A 7,483-nucleotide genomic window follows, 5' to 3' on the forward strand; every position below is an offset into this window, starting at 1 on the left:
AAAGAGTATTTACATAAATAATACATGAAAAATTCTCGCAAATACAATCGCTCCTCGCTCTTAATAGAGTTAAATTGCATGCTGTAACTCATTAAATATAAAAATAAGATGACATTTTTATTATTTTAATTTAGTTACTTTTTTAAATGAGTATATAAAAATAGTTTAGTTTATTTTTTTTTCTGATGAAAGAGTAATTTGTAAGAATAATCTACGTTGGATGTTGTATGATTGATAACATTGAATTGCACGAAAATCATGCGTCGTTGGCTTCAATAAAATGCACTTTTCTAAAGAATAAAATACGACTTTGTTGTAACAATCTGGAGTTTTATTGTACGAATTGTCGTATACACTTACGTATATTAGATTTAATAACGATCACGTGTTTATAAATTATCATATTAAATTACCATAGGCCTATGGAAATTTATATAGTTATATCGTTATAAAGTTTACAGGCTCTTATTCAACTCTTGTATTGTTACAGAATCATACAACTTCACCAGTATTGAATAAATAATGAAAATTGATTAGATGCTATAAAAGATTGCATTCGATGCTATACTTACATCTAAACCATGAAGTGTTTTATAGAATTAAATGCCATAAAATGTATTGTTTACTGTGAAAACTTGGATTATACTGACACTATTTACGTCTCGTTTCGTATGAAAATGAATATTGAATACTATAAAATCATATTTTGTTATGCTTTATAAAAATATAAGTTAAATGTTATGATAATCAAACCAATCACAATAAACTTTAATGAGGTTTATTGCGGAAAAATTACTTTTTTACTATATTTTATTATAATAATTACTATTAGTTGGAATAACTAAAAGAAGTAACTTCTCTATAAAAGATATTTTGTGATTATACTGCCTTGCTGTATTCAAAATCACGTTTCTTTATACCGTCAGTCAACTTTGTACTGAAATAATTTTAATATCAATGGATATTATGAAAATCCTCTGAATATTATAAAATTTTGATGTATTTATAAAATAAAAATTCAATTTTTGTTAGAAATTATTGTTTTATAACATCGAGCAATGCGAAAACGTCACGTGTTGCATATTATGCAAATTAGAGATCGTTGGATGCAATGGACAATTAACAATAATGTACAGAGCCGAAGATGACCATGTTCGGCATATATAATCCCCTAATTATAATAATATCGCGAATGTCAACTATATCGAAATTATTAACATTACATCATAAATTACAAGAGCATTAATTCAGAATATCCAAAACAGATTTGATTAAATCACGAATAACGCTCAAATCTTTTAAAAAATGGGTAATATTGATGCATATAAAGCAATTTTAACAATTTAATGAGTGAAAATATTTTAAATTTTTATCAAATTTTCCCATTTTATTAAGAAATTGCCAGATTTTATGAGTAAAGAGAGTAAAAACTGGGATTGAACATGAAGCGATAGCATCCAACACTACGGATAGAAAAAAAAGAGAGAGATATGATGTTTTTAAAAGCAAATTTCATGATTTGGGTGTAAAAATTGTTAGAATTTTCACTCTAAAGTGTTATTTTTTATGTATTTCTGTCCATTTTCAGCATTTTTCAGTTTGTTCTCCATTGAGAGGTGGACGGAAAACGTTAGAAATTTATGTTATACGCAGTTATACTGAAGATAACAGAGAAAATATTGGATGTAACTGGAACTTTTTGGAGCAGATAGACGAAGAGAAAGGTGCTATCTATTGTACGACAAACATCGCGATTGTCAAAGACTCTTTTGACACGTCAGAAATTTGAAAAGACGTCAGATATTGACCCGATCTATGATAATAGTGTAAAGATATTTTTCTCTAACGTTTCCTGTATTCTTTCGAATGGAAATCTTCAATATTCTTCAACTTCTTTCGCTGCTTCTTTTTATATTTTAAAAAATAAATATAGTAGAAACAAACTTTTAAGTGACGTCGATGATTGAAAAGAAAAAAAAAAAAGCAATTTGTAAGTTTGTTTCTAAAGGTAAAAATAAATAAAAATGTTGAATTAAGTTTATTGTGTCTGAACCAACTTTTTGCTCTCTTTGCTAATTTTAAAAGAAGAAGAAGAAGGAAAAAAAAACTGTAATGGCGCCCACATATCTACTGCTGCCATCTCGTATTTGTTTTATGAATCAAACAGTATTATAATTTTAATTTAAAAAGATATATTATTAATAAATTGACGAATTGTGTACTAAAAATAAAATGCTATTTAAATTTAAAAAAAAAAATAATAATAAATTAAATTTTGTAAAGTTTTGCTAAGTCTAACTGTATCAGCGGCCATTTTGTTACAGAAATTTCATATTATTTTTCAATTATTTCATTTATTTACTGTAAATATCTGCGTTTAAAACAGAATTAATGTTTATGATAAGTTTAATTTCCGTTAGAACTTTTAATCTGAGTCAATTTTAATATTCTGGCATCCTTCAGATTGTTGAAAGATTCGATATTCACTTTAATCTGGTGATTAACTTTGTTTTAAACGCTAAAATTTCTAAATTCGTTTCTCACAAACATTATCTAAAGATAAATACGCACAGAAGTGAAGATTGTATATACAATTCGCTGTTGATAAATCGAGGAACTGCTAACAATGACTTTAATCGTTAAATAATTGCTGATGTTTAAGCAAATTGTTTGTTTAGACATCAGTATTTTGATTAATTAAAAAATCTGCATAGAATATTTCTTAAATTATTTTCAATAAAAAGCTCATATTAAACTAAACATATTCAAAAAAATCTTAAAAAATCGCCAGGAAATTCTGTTTAATGCTTGTGTGTGAGTTATATGCAACCTGTTTACAAATAAAAAGTTCAGCAAAGTTGCGAGTTGCGTAACTTTCCCGGCTGTTAGACTTTATTTTTAAAAAAATAGCTTTTATATTATTAGTCATAATAAATAAAATTGCGTGTGGCGCTATCTGTTGAGAGATTTTGTTATAAAATTTTTCTATTGTTTTAATTATTGTAAAATAGCAAAAGGCTTAATTTTGAGGGTTTTATTTAATATATTTTATTTAAAAAACAACTGTAAATGCTAACAAGTAAAATTCTCATTAAATTCGACCCCACTCGAAATATGACACGCGATCACTCTCTATCTCACCACCCCCTTCGACCTTTCACCACCAAAATTTACTAGCATCGATGTCCCTCATATACAAGCCACCATGCCAAATTTCGTTTCTTAATCTTTACCTCATCCTGAGATATTATGCGAAATATATACACCAATACACCCACACATCTGTAAAATTTTTTGGCACCATTTTGTGGACTGAGTTCAAGGGGTCTCAAAACGTAAAGATTTACAAAAAACTCTGAGGATTAAATTTGATACGATTCCAAAACTTTCCCTTCTTATGTATACATAACAAGCCGTTTTTCACTCGAATATTTTAACCGGAAAAAATGTTTTGTACTCATCTTGAGACGTTCTACGACTTCGCAACGATCCCATGAGAAGGGAAATGGGGTGCATATCGAATATGTCATCCAGTAGCATAACTAGAACCGATATTAGGGGGACCGAGTTATAACGTGCAGACCTACTGTACAGTACATTCAGCCCTGTGCCATTCTGAGTATTTCTGTGCAAACCGTGTATGTTTAGGGATTTCAAAATTTACTAACAAGGAAGGTTATGACGTGATCTTAAAAAATATTATTGAAATTCCCTAAGTGGTCGGTTTTTTGTATAAACCTTTAAGTAAAGGAGAAAAGACGTTTTTCAAACGTTTTCAAGAACATTAAAGTTAAAGAACCCCGAAAGACTTGAGTTAAGCAGGAATGAAGAATATGTCCAATCGAGCGAACGAGGTAAGAGAAATTTGCGGAGAAAAAATAGTATTACGGCAATAGCCGCAAAACGTTGCAATGGATTATCTTCCGACTAAGCCTTTAGACATTAATTGGGAAAATTATCTAAAACGTAGGGAAACTGAGGATTTTCCTAAACTCATCAGCTTGGTGAGGTGGTGGTCGTGGTCTACACTGTAGTTTAGATGACGTCACACACGACCATCGTCTACACTGTTAGTTCATTTCAATTCATAATTTGTTTTCTCTCTTCTCGTCCTTAATACGTCACAGTAACCGTCTCGCAGATAGTTAGGACGGTAAAGCATTACTGATGAACTGACGACGTTCTTCCACAGTTTATGAACGAGTTTTTGAAAAACCGCGAAGCAATGTTGAGTTCAGGAGTCCTCAGTGTGTTTTAAGAATGAAGTTGGAACATTGTTTACTTTGTTTCTGATCAGTACAAGTCACTGGTTACATCGCTGCTTGTTTACACGGTTATGCCCTTGCAGTAAGGGAGGGTCGGTCTCGCTCACCGAACCACTGTTTCTATTTTTATTAAAAACCGAAACAGAAATAGAGCAAAAAGAAACTCTTCGACACTATTTAATGGGTGAAATTTCGTGTCGACTCGAATTAAAACGAAATATTCACCTTTTCCCACGGAAAAGTAACTTACCCCTAAAAACTTTTTCTGAATTGTCTCTGTAGCTAAACAGAAGTTTATCATCATTTTATAAACATATATTCTTTTAGTTTTCATATTTCTTTTCGTAGATTTGTTATAAAATATAATTATCAATCAATATAAAAGTGAGTAAGCAAAAATAAATCCTTCATTTCATTTATTGCAATAAATTTCACATTCAGGTAAGCCACTTTAATTATAATTGTAACATTTTATCCACTGCAAAAATTGAATAAAAATAAACTTAACTCCCAAATACTAATGTTTCTGTATATTTGTAATGGATTTAATAAAAACCAACATCACTTTTTACTATATATATAAAATAAAAATTATATTCAACATTCAAAATAGCCTTTTATTTTCTATAAGATCACAGCAATTTTCTGTAATTACATCTTTAAAAATTTCTGGTTTATAAACATTTTTGTTATTTAATATAACCATAACAATTTAATTCACTAAATTAATCTCTGTAATATATTAAAAATAAATTCTTAGGCAAGCTTCACCATAATCTCAATATATATTAATTATATTTAAAAATAATTTTTTAATTATGAACAAATTCCAAAACAACTACAAAGTAATTTAAGTATATAAATAAAAATCGAATAAATAAGAACCAACCATTTAAAAATTCAGATTGTATATTGTAAACATACAGCGTAATAGAAAATAAGAATATTCCATAAAAATAAATTAAATTAAAAGCTAAATTTTATGGAACTTGTTAGAAAAAATCTGATTATGCCACTATCTGTTACAAATTGATTTTATAAATAAAATCATTAAGGTTATGTCTGCCAGAACTGGGTTTTCACAGGACATACAGGTCCAAAATGCATTTGTAAAAATAATGAAAATAAAAAGATTTCTCGGAATTCAAAAGCCGCAATTGATGTCCTCGTATACACATGAGTCACTAATTCCCGAGGAGATACAGAGAATTCCGAATTTTAATTTATTTGGAAATTTCTAAAACAATTCAATACATATTAAATTAATTATATCATTTTCAAAAGATAAATATTTATTTTGAAGAAATGACATCTAGTATATCAAGAATTAAATGCGGAGAAAATTTATTTATATTGTTTACTAAAGCAATGATTTAGCTTTCGACACAAAACATCCGAAATTTTCTACCGGTGAAAATATATTTTATAAATACATAGTATATACAGGTAACCCTCATATAACACGGCAGTTAATTCCAAAAAAGTGCAGTGTTATGCAAATCCATGCTACAGGAAACAAAGGACTAATGCAAAGCATTGAGTTACTTCCAGAAGTTAGCAAAAGCACTACTCTTTTTGTTACTAAGAGAAATATTTCCAACAATTTATTTCCAATCAATAATTAATTAACAACCACAATTAAAAGTACCTTATTACACGTTAATATTAATTTTAGTTAAATGAGGACATTTTCTTTTTACGTAGCATTGTCGTCGTCTCGGCTTTTTTGTCGATCTGGATCGGAAGTATCGGCAACATTTTCGTATTTTTTATTTTTATCATAAAAAATTTTTTATGGATGATAAAATAAAAGTATGTTATTAATCAAAAATTTGATCTAGAAGATCACATTTGTTCAGTTGAGTACCGAGCGATTTCTCCAGATTTTCTGTTCAAATACGAAATTGTTTGAATACTGAGAGACTGCAGTATTTCATTCATCGTTTTTATGAATGAAGTAATCATTAATACCTACGGTTAAAAAAAGTTTATTTAAACATTTTTAGTAAAATTTAACAACACTTATCTAAATACGAAGTTTAATTTATAAACGAAAACACAGTGAGTTTTAAAGGCTGAAGTCTGAAAGCAAATGATGACGACATCTGATTGATAGGAAAATTAGTACAAGGAAGAAAAAAATTGCACTATCAATTTTCATTAAAGTAAACCTGATGAAAAGCACAAAATAATTTGAAAATTTCAATATTCTAAAATCTGTGGGCAAATTTGAGACAATACACATAAATTGTGAAATTTTGTATGGAGGATTTTCAAAATTGTGTTAGAGCAAAACAACAAGTCATGCTGTACAGAGGATATTCCCAATTTTGAAACTGCATTAGAGCATAGAGCAAAACAGTTGTATGAGGGATACCTGTATATATAAAATATATATATATTTGAATTTATATTGAATTTTTTTAATCATTTGAATAAAAAATGATCTTGTCCTAAAATCTCTACTTTCAAAATTTACATTGCAAAAAGAATTGTTCAACTTTATAATCTCCAATACTGGTAGTTGAGAACACTGTTCTAGATCATAGATGCAAACATAAGACGTCTGAGCATTTCAGACATACCCCCCCCATTTCAGCACAGAATATTTAGGAAAAAAGTGTTTCAGCCATTCCATGTTTTTGGCATTCTTTCCCAAAATTTTACTGTATTCTTATTTAATAAAAAAGTAAGCTTACAATGTACACTTTCATTTATGAAGGAAAAGGAGAAGTTTAAAAGAAGTCATTTACAATTAAAATATTCTGCATGAATATATGCAGAAGCTGCTTGCTTAACTATAGAAAAAAATTATTGTTAATGTTTAATTAAACAATGGTATTTTTTTATTGAAAAGTTGGGCTAGGTCAGAGATAGGCAATCCTTGGCACAAATGCCAAATGTGGCAAGCCAGTGACTTTTCCAGCACACAACATAGGGCTCACTTAAAAAATAAATACCCAACATCTTCACTGAGTTGTAGTATATACACTGTTGTCAAAATTAAACTTCTCCAACTCAGAAGGCTCTGGAGTGTGTTCTACTGCTTGAAGCAAAACAAAATTTGGACAACAGGTACTTCAGATGATGCACTTGCCATTTATTTAATAAAAATTTTTTGTACAAACAGTCACTGATAGATGGTGCTGGGGCTATGCAAATTACAGTTACAAATATTCAATATGAGCTCCATTCACAAAAGCATGTTTTCCATTGGT

The sequence above is a fragment of the Centruroides vittatus genome, unplaced genomic scaffold (genome assembly GCF_030686945.1).
Source record: "Centruroides vittatus isolate TY-2023 unplaced genomic scaffold, ASM3068694v2 contig_882, whole genome shotgun sequence".
NCBI classification, from domain to species: Eukaryota; Metazoa; Arthropoda; class Arachnida; order Scorpiones; family Buthidae; genus Centruroides; species Centruroides vittatus.